Source organism: Neomonachus schauinslandi, chromosome 6, assembly GCF_002201575.2.
Source record: "Neomonachus schauinslandi chromosome 6, ASM220157v2, whole genome shotgun sequence".
Lineage (NCBI taxonomy): Eukaryota > Metazoa > Chordata > Mammalia > Carnivora > Phocidae > Neomonachus > Neomonachus schauinslandi.
This window is the reverse complement of record NC_058408.1, coordinates 99,378,816-99,401,783: the sequence shown is the minus strand read 5'-3', so window position 1 is coordinate 99,401,783 and position 22,968 is coordinate 99,378,816.

Sequence of the window (22,968 nt, the reverse complement as noted above, 5' to 3'; positions counted from 1 at the left end):
GGGGGGTGCACGCTGGCGGGGCGGGGCGGGGCCGGGCGCGGGTCGGACGGGGGGCGCCGCGCGGCCGGGGCGGAGCGCGGGGCCGGGGAGTGCAGCGGCCCAGCCGGATCGGAAGTGCCACGCGGAGCCGGCCGCCGGGGCTCCCCCCAGAGTGACGGTCCGTAGCCGTAGCCGCTTTCCTTGTCCCCTCGCTTCCCCTTACTTGACCGCAGGGCCCCCCTCTCCAGAGCCACTGGGCCGAAGGGATGTCCAACTCCGTTTGGGTGGGGAGACGGTGAGCACCTCTCCTCCCCAAGAGAGGGTGTCTCCTTCTTTCTCTCCTAATGGTCTTGACGCCCTCCACTAACCTTTGACCCCTTGGATCTACCCATTTCGCAGACTACAGTTCTCTCTGCCCCCAGTTGCAGTGAGCGGCCGGTGTCCTAGTCAAGTGCGGGACTGAGCAAGGTGAGGAGAGTTTCCTGGCTTTATGCCCAGACGGCCCTGACTGACATCCCAGCACTGAGCCTCCTAACTAGAGCCCATAGAAGGTGTTCAATAAATAAAATATCCTCCTCCTCTGGCACCAGTAACCCCTCCACAGCCCAAGGTGGGAAAAACCAAGAGTCAGAGATGAGAGTGGATTGCTGGTTTTGCAATGTTGCTGAGACCAGTTCAGTAGTCAGGGCAAATAGCCCAACTCCTGCTTGACTGTATAAATGTGTTCTTAACAATTTGCAAATGAACTGTATTTCAAGCAAGCCAGAGGTGGGAACTGGAGAAAGGAGTTTTGTGTGTGTGTGTGTTTTTTTAAGGAACTGTGGAATAAAGAATCTTTGTATAAAGTGTATAAAGACCCCTAATCTTTCTGCTTTTGAGACCAGACATTTTGTTGTGGGGCCTTCTTAAAAGGAGACCAACTTGTGGGTTGAAATTCCCTAACCAGACTTCTCTTGGGAATCTCTGGATCCCCTGAGAGAGGCCTTGGCTTCCTGTACTCTTCCCCTCCCTCCCCATGACGTGAGGCCTCTCCGTCTGCACCCTTGCTGGGCTCTGAATATGTTCCTGCCTTGTGGGCAGAGAGCTGGATTCCTCATCCCCCTGGCCCCAGGCCCTGGCCCAGGACCTCCTGAGAGGCAGTAGTTCTGGAGTGAGGAGGCTTTTGGAGGGGCAGTGCATTTATGAAAGCAGGTTCAGAGAGCTGAAGCGGTGACCCAGGTCACACAGCTCATTTGCAGCAGAGCTGGAATCTGAATCCAGAGTCTAGTGCTGAGCGGGAAGAAGAGAAAAGATTAGGGATCAGTAGACTACTCTAGGCTGAACTTTGCCAAGTACAATCTGTATGACCAAGGGCAAGTCATTTTTCTTTTTGGGCTGCAGTACCTCATCTGTCAAAAGGGGAAACCATGAGGCTCAGAGGATTCACAGGCAAACTCTGAGGTCCTGTGGAAATGCAGAGCATATTCTATTCCAAGCAACACCAAGACCATCCAGTTATTTGAAAATGGCACCACCAAACTGATCTATATTAAGTTCAGGAAAAATAGTGTTCCTTTTTCTCCTCTTTCTGGTCCTTTAAGATCTGTGAAGTCAAGAGCCAGACTGTGGTTTTGTGTGTGAGGGCAGATGGAGCAAGAATGTGAGGGGTGTGTATGTGTGTGTGAGAGAGCTTGTGTCGGTGGGAACTTGGAGAAGAGGCTCTGAGATAACCAGGCTGGAACTGTCTCCATCTGGCCTTCCACAAATCCACTAAATGAGCTCAGGATAAAATGACCTCCCTTCTTGGGATCTCAGTTTTCCCAGCTGCAGAGTGGGGGCCCTGTGGAGACAGAAATGAAAAGTCACGGCATGTGATCACTGATTTTCTCCCTTGCCATCCCAAAAGCTTGCCTAGCCCCCTCCCTGAGCCCCACCCCATTCGTCCTGCCTTAAACTTGGGAAGTCAAGAGGGACCGATTGCAGCTGGGACCCCAGCAGCCTGACTCATGAGCAATGGGCTGGGGCCTTCCCCGGAGCCAGTCCTGGCAAGCAGAGAGCGAAACCTCACCCCGATTCTTACCCCCAGCCCCTTCCCTGGGGCTACAACGGTTGCTTTTGTTGGCAAGTATTGTATGTCCAAGCTCTTTTCTACTGAGGAAGCCTTTGTTAGGAAGAGGGGACAGGGGAGCATAACTCAGAGTCTGGGCAGAAGGTAGAGGAAATGGCTGGGGGGCAGGCCCCTCTTCTGGAGGTGAACAGGGCCAAAGTAAAAAACTCTACAGGCATCAGCTGGGGACTCTCCTAGGAAGGCAAGTTCTGGGTTCCCTGTCTCTCACCTTGGGATTCTCGCCCAGTGGAGTACGGCTTGGGTGTTTCTCTTGCCGACGGCCCTCCAACGTTTATCCCACGCTCCTTCTGTCCAAGGCCCTGGCAGAGGAGGGGAGATGCAAACAGTTGGCACTGCACAGTCAATAGCCAATTGGAAGACACAAAAGGTGCATGAGAAAGCCTGAAAACCGGGTAAGACAGGAAAGAGAAGCAAGCTCTGGATAAAGGAGCAGAGTCACCAGTGAGCACTACGGGGATTCCAGAAGGAAAGGGGCTCGGGACAAGTTCAGTGGAAGACCTGGGTGCAAGCCAAAGCCCACAGGCTTCAGAGTACACCGTGGTGCCCACACGAGATTCTCCCACCCTCATCCCCTGAGAGGTTGTGTGGGTCAGTGTCTTCCTTTTTTCTTTTTAAAAACCTTTCTGTTGTGAAAACTAGAATGCACACAGAAGAGTATTATCTGCTCGTTTTCTACACAGGGTAAACTGAGGCCCAGAAAGCAGAAGTGACTTCTCCGAGGCTACACAATGGGCTTGTTCAGGGGCAGGATAACAACCCAAGACTCCTGGCTCCTGGTCAGAGGATCCCAGGGCATCACCCTGTTGGTCACTCCCACCCAGGACTTTGGCCCTTTGGCTACTCATCATTGGTTCTAACCTCATTGCTAAGGGAAGAAGAAAGGTTTAGAGTTCTTCCTCCTGGTATCTGAGAGCCATAGTCCAACTAAGAAGTTTCAGGTCAGTAGTTCTCCAATCAGGGTCCCGCAGACCCGCAGAATCAGCATCACTTAGGTGTTTGTTATCAATTTGAATTCTCAGGCCCCACCCCAGACCTGTTCAACCAGAATCTCCGGGGGTGGGGCCCAGCAACCTGTGCTTTATCAAACCTCCCAGGGGATTCTAATGCATGCTCAAATATAAGAATCACTGTTCTAAGCAAAGCCTTGCAAACGAGGGCCAAATTAGGATGAGAACAAACTCACTGAGGATCTGTGACCTGCTCCTCATTAAAGGCTGCCACCCTCACCACCTATCGTCAGTCTCTAAAGCCTGGCCTCGAGCTATATCTGAAGTCTGGGTCTGGACAGAGATCCAGATGCATCCAGAGCAACCAGAGACCATGCCTTGTGGTCCTTCTCCACATCACCCCCCTCCGCCCCCCTCCCCTCCCCACCGCACCCCACCCCTCCCCTCCCCTCCCCTCCCCCCACCCCTCTCATTCCCTTTGCACATTTCTTGGCAAGCGTTTAGTGACTGTATCTAGGAGACCCGGATGGGTTAAGTTAACCACAGTGATTTGTCATACATTACAGAACAGCTGACACCCCCGAGACCGGCTGAACCATGAGATCAGTTAGAAACAATGCTGTTTGTGCCCTGTGTGTAGACACTGTATGGTTGTGGTTACTACATGTTGAGGGGTTCAGGGAGAGGAGGTCTCCTTGTCCTTGTAAGGAGGGATGCCAGAAAGGCCAGCTGTCCTTCAGGAATTCTGTTTCTGCTATTTCCTTTCCAGAAACAGTAGGTTTATAATTGCTAATCGAAGTCCGGTGCAGCCCCTGTCATTGGCCCCTTGGGGCTCAAGAGAAGCAGGCAGAAAGCAGAGACCCTCTCCTATTTCCAGGAGCCCCTAGGTTGTGATAGAAGGTCTCAGAAATATTTGGCAAGGACTCATTGCTCACAAGCCTTTCTTTGAATCCTGGTGTCCTCTTCGATGTCATGGTAGCATCCTGCAGCAAAGATGGGCCAGGCCTCCATTCTGGTCCTTTCTCTAGATCAGTTGGGTTACATGTAATCAAATAAAAAAATATGGCTTAATGTATTACTCCACATAATATGGAATACTGAAACATGCCTGTGCCTGCCTGGTTAATTTGGCAGCCCAACAGAATTATCCAGCACCCCATTTCCTTCCTCTTTCTACTCTGCCATGTTTGTGGTTAGTCTTATCCTCAGGCTTGTCCCCTCTTAGTCACAAAATGGCTGCATTAGCACTGGCCTAATGCATATGTTCACCAAATGCAATGGTGACCAGAGGCAATGGAAAAGGGAGTTCTTTCTTATGCCCTCATTTTAAAAATTTTATTATGCAAATTTTCAAGCACACACAAAAGAAGACAGAGTAGTATGAAGCCACCACCCACCCCCCCAACACCCCCTGCATTTACCCACAACCCAGCTTCGATCATTGTTAGCCCAAGATTGGTCTTGTTTCACTGTTACCCCTCCCCTCCATACATCCTGGGTTATTTTAAAGCAAATCCCGGACATCATCTCCCATTTAAAATGTATCAGTAGCTAATAGATAAAGACTCTCTCCTTTAAAAACAAAAACAAGGGCGCCTGGGTGGCTCAGATGGTTAAGCATCTGCCTTCGGCTCAGGTCATGATCTCAGGGTCCTGGGATCGAGTCCCGCATCGGGCTCCCTGCTCCTTGGGAGCCTGCTTCTCCCTCTGCCTTTCTCGCTCTGTCTCTCATGAATAAAAAAAAAAAAAAAAAAACAATAAAAACAAAAACAAAACAACATTAACAACAAAAAGACATTTCTTTGTCACATTTAACAAAATTATTCACAATTTCTTAAAATCATCTTATATCTGCTCATTGTTTACATTTCTATGTCATAGAAACCTTTGTTTTCTTTAGTTTTGTTTTGAAGACTTGGTTTGTTCAAATCAGGGTCCAAACGAAGTCCACACAATGTGTTTGGCTGATGTGTCTCAGAAGACTCCTTTAATCTAAACCATGGGTGGGCAGACACATGGGGCCAAACCCAGCCCACAGCCTGTTTGTGTACACACACCCCACCACCTTCACTTGTTTATGCTTTCTCGGCTTCATTTCATGCTGCAAAGCAGAGTGGAGTTGTTTCTACAGAGCCAGGATGAGCCGCCAAGACTAAAATATTTATTACTTGGCCTTTACAGAAGAGGTTTGATGACCCCTCATCTAAACAATTTCCCCCCGTCTTTTTTCTTCCTCTCCATTTTTTGGGTTGAAGAAAGGAGGACATTTCTCCCACAGAATTCCGCATTTTCTGGTGTCCCATTTGAAGGGCCAGGTAGAAGCTTCCAGAGGCCGACCCACAGCAGTGTACCCAGCTGAGGCCCTCCTCGGAAGCACGTGCCTGCTCAGGAGCTGAACGAAATCGGATTTCTATCGGGAAGGAAGGAGGGGAGTGAATAGTTAGGTCGGAAACCGAGGATGATGATCCCAACCTTCCAAAATGGGCCAACTCAGCAAAATGCCGGAGGGGGTTGTGTCTCCCTCTGCTGGCTGTAACCAGTCGGGGTGCCCCTGCGCCCCCAGGACAGATTCTCCTTGCTCCATCTTCCAACTCGCGATCAGCATCTAACAAACCCTTGGCACGCCCCCTCTCCCAGGTTTGTGCCTGCCACCAGAGATCCAGAGGGGACTATGGCACACCCCTCTGAGCTCATCATCCACTGAGGGTGTTTCCGGGATGGGAGCAAGCACAGGTCCCGGGAGGGCATGGAGAAAGGATGCCAAACCTGCATTTGCACAGCCGGAGGAGGTGCCCAAGGGCTGGTGGGGAGGATGGGGCAGGATCCCACCTCTCAGGAGCTAAAAAGCCCTGTTAAGGGGTCTGGCCCATCCAGAAGGCTCTCAGCAGCCCCTGGAAGCTTCTATGAGGGGCCAGGAGCAGCATTAGGCTTGAGAAAGCTAGCGAGGTGTAAAACCTGCTATCAGATTCCTCACTCACACAGAGGCATGAGTCAACCATGGTTGTATACTGGGGTGATTAGACCCCAGGGGGTGAAAGCGTTAAGATACAGTATGAGGGGTGCTGATAATAGTATTTTGTCTTTTCCAAAATATGTCAAATATGTACATTTTTAATGCATTTATCTTTATATTATATTTTATATTATATAATCTCTATTTTAATGTACAATTTATGAACAACCTGAGGGTTGCTGGAGGGGAGGTGGGTCGTGGGATGGGGTAACTGGGTGATGGGCATTAAAGAGGACACGGGACGTAACGAGCACTGGGTATTATATACAACTGATGAATCATTGAACTCTATCTCTGAAACTAATAATACACTATGTATCAATTAATTGAATTTAAATTAAAAAAATTTTTTAAATAACGTACAATTTATGCATTATGTATTATATACTATAAAATCTGTAATTATACCACAATGTATAAGATGCCTAATTTATTATATATTTAATATAAAATTTTATTTATATAGTTATTAAATTATATATCAATATAAAGATATCTATCTGAATATCTATCTGACATATTTCAGAAAGACAGAATACTCTTGTACGTCTGTATTTCCAACGTCATGCGGTGCATCGCAGGGTGGCATTCTAATGATGAAACTGAGCCTCTGGAATGACACCACGGAGGTAGCACGTTTTCTCTCTTCACCCAAAGCCACCTTTGCTCCAATAGGTGGCTCTGGGCTATGGCCCCTCTTGGAGCTGGTTTTTAAATCTGGAAAATGAGAACAGAAATCCCTACCTCCCATCAGGGATGGACACACACGATACCAGCCATATATCTGGAAGTCCGTTAAGAGCCGGGGCAGAGGAGGCTAAATACTGTTGGCATTTTGCTTCCTTCTTAGCTCTTAAAACTGAACGCCCTGCGTGCCTGAAAAGCATCACTGTCTGCCACTCAAAGGGCAGACGGGTTGGAGGTGAGGCTACATTTGCTCATTTCCAGGATGACCCGCCCTCTTTTAAATGGGGAAGGGGTGGAGGGGACACACAGACACCCACACTTTGCCTGTGGAATTCCTGCCTTCCATCAGCACAGAGCTTTCACAAGCCCTGGCTTCAAAATCGTCATGAGTAGACAATTGTCCTCTGTGTCCTCCAAAAGAGGGAGAGGTCTTTGTTGAGCACCGACTGTGTACTGGGGGCTCTGGAAAGCACTGTCCAGGCCCCTAGAAACCCAGGAAACGTCCAATCCTCCAGCTCTGCTCTCCGTGGACAAACTTTGAACGCAGTTCAGGTGACCTGGATGTATGCCTGCTTGTGAGTCCAGCGGTGAAGGTGATGTTGTGTATGATGTTATGTATGCATTTGCCCAGCGAGAGGAAAAACCTCAGCTGGGAACTTGGAAGGCTGGGGTTCTGGTCAAGACTCTGCTGCTAACGGGCTGGGGAGCTCTGGGCAGTGCCTTCCGGCCCTGCGCTGTGAGCGCGCAGATGAGATCACCTCTCGGGGGGCCTCTGAGCGCCCCCCCATTACTCAGCCCCCAGGGTTTTGCACACAGGCTCTTTCCTGAGCCAGGGGTGCCTTCTCCCCCACCTCCTCCTGGCAAGCTATGACTCTTCCTTTAGATCCTTTGTCAGCAACCACCTCCTCCCTGAACCCATTATGACACATACTTCTCAGTGAAGCATTTCTTATCAATTTTTAAAAAAGATTTTGTTCATATATTTGGCAGAGAGAGAGAGCACAAGCAGGGGGAGCAGCAGGGAGAGGGAGAAGCAGGCTCCCCCTGAGCAGGGAGCCCGATGTGAGGCTCGATCCCAGGACCCCGGGATCATGACCTGAGCCAAAGGCAGCAGCTTAACTGATTGAGCCCCATAGGGGTCCCTCTTATCAATTTTCTTAAGGGCAGGGCTCAGGTGCTGTCTCACTGAGGCTTGGCACACAGCAGGTGCTCAATAAAAGCGTGCTGTATTGACCAGCATCGAGGTCCCTTCCCTCAGCCCTCCACGCTGGGTGAGCAGCACTCTCCAGAGGGCTAAGTCATTCTTCTAACGGTTTAAACCCTTTGCCGTGAAAGCTGTGAGGTGAAAAAGGACAGAGGCCTCCAGAGATACTCAGGCCTTGGGAACCAAGGGAGGCTTGAAACACATCATCTCCCCCAACAGCTGATGATGACACCCTTGTGGTCACCATTAATCACCCACCCGCCACAGGCACTTCTGTTCTTTTTATAACTCTGGGCAGCTGAGGCCAGCGGGCCCTACACCTGCCCCCACATTTATGCTCCACAGGCCTCCAGGATGTGCTTTTTGGCAAGGCCTCCAGATCAATTAGCCAAGTCAGTGCTGAGAAGTTGGGAGGTTTGTGGGGTGGGAACCGGGTCAGAAATCCCTCGCAGCCAGCAAAGAGCTACTTCGGGCCAGTGGAGCTGAGCCTTGGGCGGAAGGGGTGCCAAGGGCTGTGGGAAGACCAGGTCACGGAGAGAGCAAAGTGCATGGGGCATTTAAAGCACAGGGTGAAGACCCAAATCCGGAGCGGGCTAAAAAAAGGGCTGTAGATTGCATGTTACAAGCTGTGTGCTCTCCCGGGTCCACTCCAGCTGGCCAAGAGGAAGCTTCCTCCCACCCGGCCGCGACTGACCTCCACCGAATGTTCCAAATAGGTCCACATATGTCTCCAGCGCCGTGGCCCAGAGAGCAGAGCAGCTGAGAGATGGAGCCCTCCCGGGAGGCAGCCACACCCAGTGACCTCATGGCTCACCACTGAGCCGGGAGCACCAGGGGGAGGCAGAAGGCTGGGCCCTCCATCAGTCCCCGGGGAGTGGCTTTTGGAAGGGGCACCCCTATCAAAGGGCAAATGGCCCAGATAGCCAAACACAAGCCACAGATTAGCTCCAAGACTACATGGGTTTATCGGTCACCTGCAGACATGTCAGCAGCTGCTGCCCATCGTGGGCTGGGGTGTCGAGCTGCGGCAGCCTGGTCTCAGACTGGATCCGCCCAGAGCTGTCAGCTGTCAGCTCTGGGGACTCCTTGGCCCTTCCTCCTCCTCGATACAGGAGCACGAGTGACAGCCAAGGTGACGCTCAGGCCGCTTGCTTCCCTCCGACCTCCAGCCCCACAGCCTCAGTGACAGGAAGGACAATGAGGGACCCTTACTCCTCAACCCTCCGCCACCACCTGGGTGACAGCATCCATGGGGTCTTCTATCCCTCATCATGGCTCCCATGGGGCTCTTGCTCTTCCCTCTTCCAGAAAGCCATGTCTCTATAGCACCCACCCTCATCACCAGAACTATAAAGATCTGTGAAGGTCTGAGATGTTACCCTCCTTGTGGGCTCACCCTCTTTTCCGGAGGAAGACACTAAATGCCTGGGTCAGAGACCAAGGACTTTGTTGTTCATGGCATGGTGGGCTGAGCAAGCTTCTCCTTCCCTGATGCCAAGTCCCATGGGGCCAAGTTGGAGGTGGGCCCTGGTGGATGCTGGGCCCATAGTGGGTTGGTGTCGCAGTTGAGGAACCCTGAGTTTAGGAAATGCCCGTCTTACAAGGGAGCTGCTAGCAAATGGCCCTGCCCTGGAAAAAGACAAGATCATTACATGCCAGGGCCATCTGCTATGCAAAAGTCCTCAAAAATGTGGTCCAGAACCAAAGCTATTCAGGAGACAGAGTCTCCTTAGAATCATGTCCCAACAAATACGGTGGAAATGATGCATGTCTGTGAGCTGTGCAGAAAGAGGCCACCTGTCTCCTTAAGTGCAAGGGCAGTGGGGAACTACATCCTTTTTTCCCTTGGCTGAGCCCTGACTCGGACTAGAGCATCGAGAAGAAGGGTCTGAGACACCCAGGGGAAGGCTGCTGGGGGAACCAGGTACCTGGGGTCCAAGAGAGGGAAGGAGGCTGCAGAACGGGCATCGGAACTGATAAGGGGGCTCCGGGAGCCCAGCCTGTGACTTAGGTGACCTGTTTGTGTCCGCCCCCAAAGAATCCCCACCCATGGGATTTCCTTCCCTGCTTGATCCACCTGACCTCCCCGATCCTAGCAAAAAGGAAGGCCCCAGGGGAATCCTGATCTCATCCAGCTGGTAGGAACCTGAGGGCTCCACGAATTTAGCCCAGAGGTTAAAGCCTTGGCCCTGGCGTCAGACTGGGACAGGTTCAAGCCCGGAGCAAGCCACCTCACCTCTCAAGTGCCTCGCTTTCCTTCTACATAAAATTGAAAGAATAAAGGTAGCTCCTCATGAGAGATCTTGTAAAGATTAACCCACCAGTCCATGGCAAGTGCTAAGCTATCATGAAGCAGCTGCACCATGAATGATGACCGCTTGTTTCCCAGCGATGGTTCTGGTGGGAAAACTAAAGACAGAAAGTGGAGGCAGACTGGCCAAGGTCCCACAGCAAGAGAACATAAGCTCTGTATTCCAACCCAGGTACACCAACCTCCCTCCCAAGACGCCCACCACCAACTGGGGCTGCCCGATCCACTAACCCCACTTCCTTCTTTCCACCCCTTCTCTCCCACTCGGCAGCCCGGCACCCCCCACCTTGGGTGGTCGATGCCTGGCCAAGGGGATTCCACCCACTGTCCTAGGTTTGTCCTGTCAAATGCACACCCCGGAAGGGCTCCAGGAAAGTCCGAAATGCTTGTGACTTTCGGAACATTTCTTAATCCCCTCGAGCCTCAGTTTCCCTATCTGTAAAATAGGAAACTCACAGAGCTGGTTTATAGGACTGTGGTGAGGACTGCTATATGCAGAGTACTTAGCAGAGTGCCAGGCACGTGATAAGGACTCAACCAATGTCGGCTGTTACTCTGACCGCATTTAGTAGTATTATCCTAAATGAAGACACCTAGATCTGGGGGCTTTGTGGATTCTCTACTCCATATGAGAGCAGGTGAGGGGGTGCTGACCATGATTAAGTGGCTCACACATGCACTTCTGTCAGAAAGGCCTGGAAGCAGAGCGAGTACATAGTGCCACAATGGAGGAAGGACACGGCGGCCACCAGCTGGACTCAGCTCTCTGGGGTCCCTCTGGGGTCCCTCACCGGAGCGGAAAGATGACCACAATGTGCACAGCTGTCTGATGGAGGTCCCCACCGGGCTCTCTCACGTTCACAATGACTCCATATAATCTGCTGGGCAGGTGGGGACCAACACTCCTGTTTACAGATGTGGAAAAAGCCTCTGGGCCACAGTTCCACGGGCCCAGAACTGGAACCCATCCAGCAGAGCGCCCAAGGTCCCACAGAGGCAGGGGTCCCAGTGGGGCCAGAGCCAACTGGCTCTGCAGCATCTAGAGGGCCTCTGTCCTACTGCTCACAGGTCGGGTTAAGCGTGGGCTGGGTGCATGGCTGGGGTCACCAGCTTGTCTTTGCCCGGCTTCTCCAGTTTGGGCATTGACGGTCCCTGTCCTGGGCACACTGAGATGGGCATGCACCCCTGCACGCCCTCAGTGGAGCCATCCCCAGCTTCTGCTGTGCACCCCACCCTAGCTGCACCATCACCTAGGAGACCTCCCCGCGCAGGAGGTGGAGGTGCTAAAAAGAGGGTCAGGTGTGTCCGAGTCAGCAGTGGGGAGGTTGAAAGGAGGAAGGAGGCAAGAAGCTGTAGAGATCTGTCTCTTCCACTCCCTTTGCAGGCTCCGCTCCCCATGAGCTAGTGTCCCCCCGCTACCCCCATCTCTGCAGCTCCATGCTTCTCCTCCTGGGGCTCCCCTCCTGCCTGCCTCCTGGCTGGTGGGGGAGAGCAAGGATGTGACCAGCCACCAGTGCTTGGGCTCCTTCCTGGGGGACACAACGCTTCCAGCAGCCTGATGGCCCCTGCGTCCTCTGCCACAACACCCTGCAGCAGGGTGCCCTTCAGCACCTGCCCTAGCCCTCCCCAGCTGCCAGCATTACCTGGCCAGGGCCACATCCGGCTGTCGTGAAGTGGCCCAGGATTTGGCTGCTAGTATCCACAGTGATTGGCAGGTCCGACTGGACATGGCCCAGATGCCAGGGGTCAATGTGACTGTGGCCGTGACTGGCCCCACTCCAAGGCAGCCAACTCCAAGGCCCTGAAGATGTGCCAGGACCACAAACTTGGTGGCGTATCAGTTCTACAGGTTGTCAGGCACAGGGGTGAGGCCTGCTGGATGGCTGGCGGGGGCAGATTAAGTGCTTAATGCAGTATCTGCCCCTGGTAGATGCTCAAAACAGTCGTTTTTAATTTGACCTTTCATCCCCAATATCACAGTGTGCACCCTCCCCTTCCAGCTCCCTTGCCCCCATGGTTCGGTACCCTCTAGATGTATAGCTCCTAACTGGCACCCTTCCCAAATCGGACATTTATCCCTTAGGTGATAGGGAGGCATGGACGGTGGTTGGACAGGGGCTGTGTGACAGGCCATGGGAGAGATGGGGGTCGGGGGGCTGGCCCAGGATGCTGCCCACAGGTTCGGGAAAGGGCAGACTCTCTGAGAAGAAGCTGGGTGAATATACTAGACAGTTCGCAGCAGTCGGGGGAGAGGCTAGGAGGAGAAGGGGGAGCACATAAAGATGACCCCACTGGTTCTTGCCTTGGTGATTGCGGATGGGTGGGAAACATCCCCTGAAATGGAGAAGAAAAGATCAAGAGGGAGAGGGAAGAGCTCATTTGGAACAAGGTGAGTTTGAAGTTTCTGGAACAACCAAGGGGGCCCACCCCCGGCATGCAGTGAGCACCCATGCCTGGAATTCCTGGGCGACGAGAGATCTGAGAATCATTAGCCTCTGGGTGGCAACAGAAGCCACAGGGATTGGTGAGCTGACTCTGGGGCCAAAGCAGTCAGGAGAGAGGCTTGATGGTAGAATTAAAACAACACTGACTCCTAGTAGCTGAAGGTCTCGTCCTCTGAGTTTTTTGACTCCTGGGCAATTTGCTGACCGTCTTATGGGACAGGATTAATTTTCAACCCCTTCTGTACATAACTCTCCAGCCCCTGTGCCAGGTACTTAATTCCCATCCTTGAGACACGTTCTTCAGTAGGATTCTGGGTCCTTCCGTAAATGGCACTTCCAGTGACTTCCCCTCCTCTCCAAGGTAGATGAATATGCAAATTACATCTCCATCATCTCCCTTGCCAAACCCTGGTGTTTGGGGCTTTTTGCTTTTATCTTTTAACTTTGGGCATGAAAATTTTCAAATATATACAAAAGCAAAGAGTATAAGAAACCTTCATGTACCCATAAACAATCTTAAATAATTAACTTGTAGCTAATCTCCTTCATTTATACGCTCTGCACACCCCTACACACACACACACACACACACACACACACACACATGCTCCATCCTCACCAGATTATATTGAGGCAAATTATAAATAGTTTAGTATGTATCTCTAAAATACAAGATCCCTTTAAAGAAAGTAAATTTCCATTTGAAGGGTAATATATATGCTGAAAAGTGCACAAAGAGCATGTGCTCAAGAAATATAAGAAATCTACACCCCTAACTCATGTAAGTACTTCCCAGAACAAGCAATAAAGCATCGTGAGCTCCCCAGATGCCCCTCCATGTAGTCTCCCCATCCCTAACCCTTCACAAAATGATCACCATTCTGACCTCTGCCACCAAAGATTAGTTTTTCCTATTTTGAACTTCATATACGTGGACTCGTACAGTTTATATTCTGTTGTGTCTGGTTTCCTTCACTCAACATTTTACATGCAAGATTCATCCACCATTGTTTCCTGTATTGGTTGTTGGCTATATTTTGTTGCTGTGCAGAATTCCACAGCATGAAGATACTACCGTTCATTCCCCCATCCTGTTGTAAGTAGACATTTGCGTGGTTTCCATTTGGGCTGTTATAAATAACATTGCTATGACCATTCTCGTACGCAGCTTTGGTTGGACATAGCAATCATTTCTGGGGGTATGTACACAGGATCAGGATTGCCTGACCATAAGATATATGTATGTTAATCTTTAAAAATCTTAAAAACCCATGGTTTAACCACGGGTTGTCTGTCTTTTTCTTATGGATTTGTAGAAGCTTATTTATATTCTGGATTTTAATCCTTTGTTGGACATGTCTATTAAAAAAATGATTTCTTCTGGGGCGCCTGGGTGGTTCAGTCACTTAAGTGTCTGACTCTTGATTTCAGCTCAGGTCTTGATCTCATGGTTGTGAATTCAAGCCCCATGTTGGGTTCCATGCTGGGTTTGGAACCTACTTAAAAAAAAAAAAAAAAAGGATTTCTCCTACTCTGTGGCTTATCCTCTTTACTCTTTTCATATCTTTTCATGAACAGAAATTCTTCATTTTCATAAATTCTAATTTATCCATTCTTCCTCTAGTAAGCCCTTTTTAAATCCTACTTAATAAATCTTTACCTCACCAAGGTCTTAAAGATAATCTCTTATGTTATCTTTTAGAAGCTTTACTATTTTTTTCATTTGGGTCTACATTCATCTAGAATTTATTTTTACATGAGGTAGAGTAAGGTTCAACATGCATGTTTTTCCTATATGGGTATTCAAATTTCACATATCATTTTTTAAAATTTTTATTTGTTTTTATTTATTTGACAGAGAGAGAGATAGCGAGAGCAGGAACACAAGCAGGGGGAGTGGGAGAGGGAGAAGCAGGCTCCCCGCCAAGCAGACAGCCCGATGCGGGGCTCGATCCCAGGACCCTGGGACTATGACCTGAGCCGAAGGCAGACGCTTAATGACTGAGCCACTCGGGAGCCCCTCATATATCATTTATTGAAAAGAACATTCTTTCATTGCATTTCAGTGACACATTTCTCGGAAATTTGGTGATCATATATGTGTGTCTGTCTCTGGACCCTATTCTGTCCATTGGTCTATTTTTCTATATGTATGCCAACACCATACTGACTCAATTACTATAGCTTTACAATAAGACTTTATATTTGGTGGTAAAAGTTCTGCATTCCAGCTTTGTTCTTCTTTTATATATCCTTGACTATCCTTGGCCTTTTGCATTTCCATATAGATTTTAGAATTGGCCTATAAATTTCCATATTAAAACAGGATTTTGTAGAATTGCCTTATATCTATAGATCAAATTGGGGAGAAATGACTACGCTACAACCTTAACTCTTCTAATTCATGAACATGGTATATCCCTCAATTACATTATTTACCTCAGTACTGTTTTGGAGATTTTTGTACAGCAGACATTCTTCATTAAAATTTTTCCTAGGAATTTGATGTACTATGATGTTATGATAAATGGAATCATTCTTTAAAATTTATTTTATAATCATGGCTGGTACACTGACTTGGAATCCAGTGACATTGCTAATTTACTGTTAATTCAATAGTTTATGATTAGATTCTTTTCAATTTTCGATGTACTTAATACACCATCTTCATAAAGTGATAATTTCATTTCTTTCTTTCCAATCATATGCCTTTATTTCCTTTTCTTGCTTATTGTACTAACTACAACCTTCAATATAATGTTGAATAAAATTGGTGAAAAGAAGCACACTTGTCTTTTTCCCATTTTTCAAGGAAAAGTTTTTACTATGTCACCATTAAGTATGATGTTAGCAGTAGTTCTCATCTATTTTTAGATTTTATTAAGAGTTTTTATCATGACTGGGTATTAAATTGTATCAAGTGCTTTTCATATACCTGAAAAGGGTCTACTATCCAGAATATATAAACAACTTTTACAACTCAACAATAAGAAAAATAACTTACTTTTTAAATAGGCAAAGTATTTGAATAGACATTTCTCCAAAGAAAGTATACACAATGACCAATAAACACATGAAAAGATGTTCAACATCATTAGTCTTTAGGAAAATGCAAATCAAAACCACAATGAGATGCCATTTCACATGCACTAGGATGGTATAATCAAAAGGACAAATGACTACAAATGTTAACTAGGTTGTAGAGAAATTGGAACCTTCATACACTGTTGGTGGGAATGTAAAATGGTGCAGCTACTTTGGAAAATGGTTTGGCAGTTCCTCAAAAAGTTAAACCTGGAGTTACCATATGACCCAGGAATTCCACACCCAAGAGAAATGAAAATGTAGATTCACACAAAAACTTGTACATGAATGCTGACAGCTCCATTGTTTATAATAGTCAAAAAGTGGAAACAATCCATCAACTAATAATTAAATAAACAAAATGTGGTATAACTATACAATGGAATATTATTTAGACATAAAACAAATAAAGTACTAATAAGTGCTACAGCATGGACAAACTTTGAAAGCCTTATGCTAATTGAATGTACCCAGACACACAAGAACACATATACTTGTCATATGATTCCATTTGCATGAAATTTCTAGAATAGGCAAAGCCATAGAGAGGAAAAGTGGATTAGTTGTTGCCAGGGACTGGCACAAGGAGGGGAGGAGATAATGGGGAGTGACTACTATGGATATGAGGTTTCTTTTCGGGGTAATGAAAATGTTCTAACACTACATAGTGGTGATGGTTGCACAACATTGTGCATGTACTTAAGACTACTAAATTTTACACTTTAAAAGAGTGGGTTTTATGGTATGAATATCTTAATTAAAAAAAATAAAAACAGTTTTACAGCTGATATATAGAGTTAAATTGACTTATAATCCAAATTATTCTTAACAATCTCTCAGGAAGGCATAACATTGGAGACAATGACCCTGAATAAATCAGTTGATTTCTATATAAAGACAATATTTTATACAACAACAAAAAAGGGAAAACATTTTTTTTCTAGGTTTGGGATTATTCAGACATTTCATTCCATATAAATTTTGGTAAGCTATTGCTTTAAGGAAATGTATTGATTTTATCTAAATTGTCAAATTTATTGGTATAAAATTATTCATAATAACTTCTTATGATCTTTTTAATGTATGTAGGCTCTGTACTGATAATGCTTTTTCATTCCTGATACTGTCGATTTGTACCTCTTCCCTCTCTTTGTCTATATCAGCCTTGCTAAGGGTTCATAAATTTTATTTATCATTTAAAAAACCAAGCTATGGCTATTAGTTTTCTTTATTGTATATTTGCTTTCTGATTCATTAATTTCTTCTCCTCATTATTTCCTTCCCACACTGTTTGGATTTAATCTGTTGTCCTTTTTAACACCTGGGAATGGTTTTTTGATTATTGATAGTAAATCCTTCTCTCTTTTTTTGATGTGTGCATTTATGACTATAAATTTTCTCCTAAGTATGATGTTAGTCGCATCCCACATATTTTGGTATGTCCTGTTTTTATTATCATCCAGTTGAAAGTATTTTTCAATTTATTCCTTGATTTAGGGTTATTTTGAAAGAATTTAATTCCCAAACATTTGGGGATTTTCTTTTGTTTTTTGTTCATAGAATTGATTCTAACTTAATCCATTGAGTCATAGAATACTGTCTGTAAAATTTCAACCTTTTGAAATTGAATTCATTTTCTAGACTTATTTTATGGCCCATTATATGGCCAATTTAGAGAAATATTTAATGCGCACTGGAAAAGAAGATTTATTTCTTTAGCACATGGATGCAGTGCTCTATACACATCAATAGAGCCAAGTTTATCAATCATGCTGTTCAAATCTTCTATATCAATACCGATTTTATTGTTGTTTACTTACTTAGTCAGTTATAGAGAGAGGGAGGATAAAGTCTTTCACTGTGATTATGTATTTACTCTGTCCCACTGCTTGAGTTTTCTTCTTTAGGTTCTGTTTTACACAGAGGTTGGATCTTCTCTGTCTTCCATATCTATCTCTTTCTCACATGTCTTTTCTTTTTCACTCCCCAGTTTATTTTTATTTCCTTTTAACTTTCCTCCTTTTCATCTATTTCTCTAATGATATTATTTGTGTTATTTGTTCATTCTCGTATTCACTCTAGTTTTTTTTTTTCATTTCTGACATGGTTTTTCTTTTTAGAAAAGAAAAATTGTCTTTCTTAACTCTATGTGAGCTCTTTTCAAGTCTTCCTTTTGTCCAATCATCTCATTTATTGATTTTTATGATCCTGAGTTAAGCTTTAATTTCATAGCTTCCATCATTTAAAAAAAATTCTTTTAGCTCATTTTGAAATATTAAATTAAAATTTTCGTTTGTTTGTGGGCAAGTCTTTCTAGGGGCCTTCATGGTCTGATGGCCTGTTATTATGCTCATTAGTCTCTTTTCTTATAAGAACTCTGAGTGGAGCTGGGTTCCTTCTCTGCAACCTTATTCTGTTGCCCATGTTTAAGTGAGATAGGCTTCCCCCGTACTCCTAAGTGGGGAGAATGGGAGAGGATTTCTTGGCTAAGATTCATGACTCTAGGGCTCCATCTTCAGTTGTACTGAAAAATGTCTTTGAAACTGCCTTCAGAGGAGTTTGAGAACTGTTTCCTCTGTTACCCTCCCCTACTGTGTGTGTGTGTGTGTGTGTGTGCGTGCATGCACGCGCGTGCGCACGTGTTGTGCATGCAGGCATTCACAGAAACCAGGGTCCCCTATTTTATCTGGATCTTCTCCCTACTTGGCTCTGCGCTGTCCTTTTGTTTACTTCTAGCCATTTCCCCTCAGTGTAGGGCTTTGTCCTAGAAGAGATATTTGGCTAATGAATTTCAACATTTCATGGGGAGATGCCATGTGTTCTTGGGAGGATTAATTTACATCATGATTGTAAAGCATTCCCCAAGGTTCCTGGCAGATAGTATTAGACATTGGATATTTATAATAGTTATAATTATTAATGCCTACCACCTTGTACCATACATATTAGTCCTACCCCTAAACACTCTCTCTTTCTTGCCTCCATGCCTCTGCTCCTGCTATTCCTTTCCCTGAAAAACTTCTGCACAATCTCTGTCACCTACCAATCCTTCAAGAGCATCCTATTCTGGTTATATGAGTGGGTTAACTGAACCCAACCACCACTCTGGACCACTGTAGCTCCATTTCTAAGCCACACATCCTAAACCTCCTCTAAGATTTTATGCCAATGCCCTAACTTTTATTTAGATTTTTTGTCCTATGCCAAGCCTTTTACATATATTACCTCTTAATCTCCACAGCAAAACCCTGATTATAGGTATAGTTGGGTAGATCTAATTATTGGCCTTATTTTACACTTATGGACAATGAGGTTGAAAGAGATTAGATGCTTATGCCAAGGTTGATTGTTGGTTGTAATAAAGCAGGTATTTTGACCAGGTGGTCTGGTTCCCAAGACTATAAGCTTGATCGTGGTGCTACAACTCTCTGGATTGTAGTCTCCATTAAGGATGGAGTCCTGGCTTATATGCCTTTGTAACTCTCTCTGTAATCATCAGTTCCTAGCAGCACCCAGCACACAGTAGGTGTTCAGCAAAGACTTAATCGTGAGCTACAGTAGATGAATGTGCACAGTACATTGTGCTGCTTAAATGCACAGGGCTGTGAGGTTTTAGGAAGAAACTTTTCTAGCTGAAAGGCAGATGGAAAAGTCTCAGACACTGCTCAATTTCTTCCAAAGAGTCATTAGTCAGACTCTTACTCAGAATTTCTTTTTTTCTTTTTTCCATTCAGGTTTGAGCTCAGTGAGATGTTTATGTTTTCACAAACCCTTGGCCACTAATAACTCATCGCAAAACTCCCAGACATGGCTAGGCACAGCACTGAGAACATTCAGAAAAGCCACACCAACTTTCTGAGCTCTATAATCTGAGGCCACCACTCTCACAGAGAAATCCCAGACCTACTGTTCTTTAATAGAAATATCAGAAAATTGAAAGCTCACTGATGAGTTAGAAATCCAGTTTTTCCAGACGTTGGAATTTCACTTGGATGTGGATTTACTAGGCAGCTGTATGTGAGCTGGACTCCTGAGAAAGTACTGGCCTTGAGCCAGAAAACCAGGGTTTGGTCCCTGCTCTGCCACTTGTTGGCTGTGTAATGTTGGGCAAGTACCTCTTCTTGTTCGTTCTTTGTTTTTTCTCACTGAAAAAACAATTAGGGATAACAACATTCTGCTTATGTCACAACATTGTTAGGCATAGACAAAAATAATGTATGTGAAGGTCTTTGTAAGCTAGAAAGTCTGTGCTATATAAAATCAAGAGGGTAAGCCATGGAAGTCAGTTGGGAAGGCTGGGCTGCCATTTTCTCAACAGCCATGATGGCACCACTGAAGCAGATGGGTGAGCCAAGAAGGCAGCCTGGTGAAAGTGGAGAATGGAGCAGAGAAAGGAAAGGAGATGAAGGCCATGTCATCTGAAAGAGAAATACAGAACACACAGGAGGAGAGAACGAGGAGCCTGATGTCTTTCTGGTTTCCACAAGTACAGGCATTCTGGGTGATTTCCACAGTAGGCTCTCCTTATAGCAACCTCATTATTCGCAAGAGATTCAACTTCTACAACAACATCATTTCCATGATATGTACATTAGCAAACTGGAGTCTTATTTTTTTTTTAAAGATTTTTTTTTTATTTAAAGATTTTATTTATTTATTTGACAGCGAGAGACAGCGAGAGGAGGGACACAAGCAGGGGGATTGGGAGAGGGAGAAGCAGGCTTCCCGCCAAGCAGGGTGCCCGATGCGGGGCTCGATCCCAGGACCCTGGGATCATGACCTGAGCCGAAGGCAGACGCTTAACGACTGAGCCACCCAGGCGCCCCTGGAGTCTTATTTTATTAATCAATAGAGATTAATGTGATGGGATAAACTGCAAACCAAGGGTATGACCAATGCCCTCTTAGTGCCACTTAAGTTGGGTCAATCTCACATAAAAATGTTGTCGGGGCACCTGGGTGGCACAGTTGGTTAAGCAACCAACTCTTAATTTCTGCTTAGGTCATGATCTCACAGTTGTGAGATAAAGTCCAGCATGGGGCTCCATGCTCAGTGAGGAGTATGCTTGAGATTCCCTCCCTCTGCCCCTCCCCTCTCTAAATAAAAATAATAAAATAAAATAAGATTGTTCAAGCATGCTCTTTCGCTCTCTCTCTCTCAAATAAATAAATAAATCTTTTCAAAAAAATGTTGTCAGTATGTAACCACCACAAACCTGGTCATAGCCATCGTCTACCATGGGTTTAGACTTCTTTGTTGAAACAGGAAAAAATTTCCCCTTCATTTAATGGTGTGTGAATTAACTGGTGATTGCCATACTTATCAGTTTTTTGCATCTTTTGGAATGAAATAGAATAGAATAGATTAGTCTAGCACATAGTAGGTGATCAATAAACATTTATTTCATTCAATATTATTGAATGAAATATTTATTGAATAAATAACATTTGTGAGATCAAATATTGTAGAATAATTATTCTTAAAATCTACCTTGCTGCAAGAACACCTAGAAAGGCTGAGTTAAATACAACGACATGTATCAGAAAGCATAGATGAAATTGAAAATAAGTGAGAAATATCCCAAGGAGTCAAAAACTGAAGAAGTAAGAACTAAAGAGAAAAGCAGGCCAACCAGCCGTGGATGCCCTGAGGCACATGCCAATCCAGGAAAACCAGATCCGGAGTCATAATGACCACAGAAGTAAAAGGCAATAATGTCTTGGGGGAGGGGGAGGGGAATGGAAGCTGAGATCATCCCACATAAAGCTTAAATAAATTCTCCATGGGCTAATGAAGTCAACGAAAGTGTAGACTAGAAAAAGGATCTATTTACTAGGAAAAGGAATCAAGGAAGATACTTGTTTGTGTCAGTCTCAAATCTGAGTAAAACGACAGTCTCTCCTAAAACCTAGTAACCACAGACTTACCTCCCCTACATTTGTGGTTCAATTTTACCCTACTGCTATAGGGCAAACTATGCCAAGCCAACAAATGAACATAAATAGGTGGGTGGGTAAAGCTGGGAGGTGCCTCACAAAAGCAAGTGCAAAAGAATATTCTTAGCCCAGGCTTTGCAGGATGCCCACAGGTAAAGAGAGGCCAAGCATGAGAACACAGTCTAAACTACAGGCAAAACACCTGGGATACAAGCCACCAAGAGGGCAGATTCCATTGATAGAACAAGATAAAGAATTAGATGCACCAAAGTCTTTGGATATTGGCATGCCTAGATGTGAAATTTTAAATAAGTATGTTTGAATGTTTTAAAACTTTTTATTTTATTTTTTAAAAAGATTTTATTTATTTATTTGATGAGAGAGACACAGCAAAAGAGGGAACACAAGCAGGGGGAGTGGGAGAGGGAGAAGCAGGCTCCCTGCAGAGCAGGGAGCCCGATGCGGGGCTCAATCCCAGGACCCTGGGATCATGACCTGAGCCGAAGGCAGACACTTAACAACTGAGCCACCCAGGTGCCCCGTTTTAAAACTTTTTAAAGAATATAATCACAATGCATAATCACGGAATTTGGAACAGAATGAAAACATAATCACAAATTTGGAACTGAGTGAAACAGAGATCTTATAAATAAAAAATAAATCACTGAAAGTAAAAATTAACTGAAGAAAAATTTGGAAGACCACACATTCTGTAGGTAAGGTGGAGGGAAAACCAACTCACTCATGCATTGTTGGTAGAGTGAAAACTGAATGCCAACCCTATGGAGAGTGTTTGTTGTGTGTGTGTATGTATGAAGACACACTTCTATATGCATGTATATATCCACTATATATGTATATGTGTAAAGTATGTATAGATATGCATGTATATATATGTAAATTGTGTGTGTGTGTATTTTATGTAGGATCCGCACCCAGCATGGAGCCCAATATGGGGCTTGAACTCATGACCCTGAGATCAAGGTCTGAGCTGAGATCAAGAGTCAGATGCTTAACCAAAAGAGCCACTCAAGTGCCCCTGTGTGTATGTACTTTTATATGTGTTATACACAACAAAATTGAAAACTCATAATGTTCTGATCCAGCAAATGAGTTATGTATGGGTTATTCAACTGCAACATTGTAAGAGCAAAAGACTGTAAATAACTCAAAGGGCCATCAGGAGGAGGCTGGTCAAATAAATTATGTTTCATCTATGTAATGAAATACTATGCAACCATTTAAAAAAATAAGAG